Source organism: Mus caroli, chromosome 7 (genome assembly GCF_900094665.2).
Source record: "Mus caroli chromosome 7, CAROLI_EIJ_v1.1, whole genome shotgun sequence".
Taxonomy (NCBI): domain Eukaryota; kingdom Metazoa; phylum Chordata; class Mammalia; order Rodentia; family Muridae; genus Mus; species Mus caroli.
The window spans coordinates 62,003,653-62,006,500 of NC_034576.1; the positions used below are offsets into that span (position 1 = coordinate 62,003,653).

Here is a 2,848-nt window from a genome sequence, read left to right on the forward strand (position 1 = left end):
TGGAACTGGGGAGGGATGCAGGGATGAAATGTCTAAGAGGCAAGCAAGGACACCCTTTCTTGAAACTTGGAAGAATGACTTCCTAAAGAGGAAAGGGAAAGAAGTCAAGGTGCTTGTTGTCCCTTCTTGACATAAATGTCAGAAATATGAGACACTTTTCTGGAGCTCTACTGGTGCAATTTCATTGTGCAGGAACTGTCTTGTGCTTGCCTCTTCTATTGCTATAGGGCCCAACACACACAAGTCGTCCTGGCTAGCATAGGGAAACATCCATGGAAGCACAAAGGAGCCCTGGCAATCCAACTGATTTACTGCTTCCTCTCGAAGCAAAAGCCACATCATATGTGACCTTAGATTCACAATTTTTTAGGGTTCAACATTCAAGGTGAGCTGCTGAAGTACTATGGACAGGACAATAAAACACAACTAGAGATAGGTATTTTGAGGGTGATTAAAATAAACGATGGGTTCTTCTTCAAAGTGCTAAGGTGGCATCAGACCTATGTAAGCTCTATGTTGCATGACAGCACTNAGTGTGAACTGTGATTCCTGAAGCTCTCCCGAGAATCCTGGGCCCAGGCCACAGAACCAATGTGTATACATCGATTTGTTTAAGTGAAGCTGCTATGGTTGCCTAGCCTCGAAAAGGAGAGGGTAACCATTGTAGTTTAATCCAAGTCAGACCTTGGTGTTTTGAATCAGANTGGAATTAGGTCCTTTAAACACCTGGCATTTCCCTGTATCAACCTATTTTGTAGGCCTTTGTTTCCTCAGTGACTCTGCAGGGAGGTTCTTGGCGCCCTAAATGATACCATGAAGAAACTTTGACAGGTGGTGGGAACCAACTTAAAAATTAACATCTCACCCTATGCACAAAGGTAAATTCCCTCTGGGTTGAGATCTATGAGATAATTGCTGGATGGATTGCCCTTTGGGAGCACATCATTTGTAGGCCAGCACTGTTGGACACCATAGAATCCTTCTCTCTCCCTAAGAAAGGCTCTGTCCCTTTGGTCTCCTGTGGCTCGGGAAAGGGAGAGTCCCTAATGGCCCTGGAGGCCTGTGTTGTCCTCCTGTAGCTATTGACCATGGCCTTGTAAGCATCAATGTATGAGATCCCAACATTCTAAAAATGTCATCCTCTTCTCTCCATGAGAAGTAGGTCAAAATCATGACAAAACAATTTTCGGGGATCGAAAAAAATTCCTTAGAACTTTAAAAACCAGGGGGTCTACATGGGAGAACATAGCCCAAATCGAGCTTCGTTTGGTTCCATTGCATACCATTTTGTCCTCCCTCAATTCAGAAAGGACAGACTGGCTCAAATTGAAAGACAAAACATGAAGGGGCAGGTCACCTGGAGGTGGAGGCCTTACCATGTTCATACCACTTACCTGATTATCTGTGGTTCTCTGCCCTCCAAGGTGGCATGTGAGATGACTGCAAAACAGCAGAAAAGACAGGGTCATGAGCAAGGGGCGTGCCTTGCAGAAATGCCCAAGGNTCGAAAGTGGGACAAGGTGCATTTTGGCATGCAGTGTTTGCCAATCAATGTGCACCCTAGATGTCCACATTTATGCCATGGGAAACAGGGCAAGGGCATCTGAAGACCTCAGGGAAGTCACCCAAGAGCCCTCCCAAGGAGTCAACAGACCTCTTGTAACCCTGTCGCCCTGGTTGNGCCTCAGCGTAATCCTATTGAGCATGAATTTTATGTCATCACCTCTCTTCATGACATTGGGTTGTCATTATTGACCCAGGCCTAGACAGAACACCTAACCCAATCCAACCACTTACCTTCTTTTCCAAAACTGCCTCAGAGTTAGGAATGATCACGTGGAACTGGAGAGGGATGCAGGGACAAAACTTCTAAGAGGCAAGGAAGGGCACCCTTTCTTCAAACTTGGAAGAATGACTTTCTAAAGAGGAAAGGGAAAGAAGTCAAATCGCTTGTTGTCCCTTCTTGACATAAATGTCAGAAATATGAGACACTTTTCTGGAGCTCTACTGGTGCAATTTCATTGCGCAAGAATCATCTTGTGCTTGCCTCTTCTATTACTACCGGGCCCAGCACACACATGTTGTCCTGGCTAGCATAGGGAAACATCCATGGAAGCACAAATGAGCCCGGCAATCCAACAGATTTACTGCTTCCTCTCCAAGCAAAACCACATCACATGTGATCTTAGATTCGTAATTTTGTAGGGATCAACACTCAAGGTGAGCTGCCCATGTAATATGGACAGGACAATAAAACAGAACTAGAGATAGGTATTTTGAGGGTGATTAAAGTAAACGTTAGGTTCTTCTTCAAAGTGCCAAGGTGGCATCAGACCTCTGTAAGCTCTATGTTGCATGACAGCACTCAGTGTGAACTGTGATTCCTGATGCTCTCCTGAGAATCCTCGGCCCAGGCCACAGAAACAATGTGTATACATGGATCCATTTGTGTGAAGATGCTACGGGTTGCCCAAGCTCGAAAAGGAGAGTGTAACCACTGTAGTTGAATCCAAGTCAGGCCTTGGTTCTTTGAATCAGAATGTAATTATGTCCTTTTAACACCTGGCATTTCCCTGTATAACCTAATGTGTAGGTCTTTGTTTCCTCAGAGATTCTGCAGTGAGGCTTGGCGCCCTAAATGATACCATGAAGAAATTTGGCAGGTGGTGGGAACCAACTTAAAAATNAACATCTCACCCTATGCACAAAGGTAAATTCCCTCTTCGTTGAGATCTTTGAGATAATTGCTGGATGGATTGCCCTTTGCCAACACATCATTTGTAGGCCAGCACTGTTGGACACCATAGAATCCTTCTTTCTCCCTAAGAAAGGCTCTGTCCCTTGGGTC

At 45.1% G+C, this 2,848-nt stretch overlaps 1 long non-coding RNA gene and 1 other non-coding gene across 2 annotated transcripts; both read right to left on the minus strand.

Annotated features, from left to right (window-relative positions):
• Window positions 1–1,921, minus strand: LOC115031554. Its single transcript, XR_003837223.1, has 3 exons — window positions 1,798–1,921; window positions 1,395–1,440; window positions 1–82 (listed from the first exon to the last, which is right to left on the minus strand). It is a non-coding gene; the product is annotated as an uncharacterized LOC115031554 (long non-coding RNA).
• Window positions 1,680–1,758, minus strand: LOC115031600. The gene has a single exon (XR_003837275.1). It is a non-coding gene; the product is annotated as a small nucleolar RNA SNORD115 (small nucleolar RNA).
• Window positions 1,922–2,848: the final 927 nt, after the last annotated feature.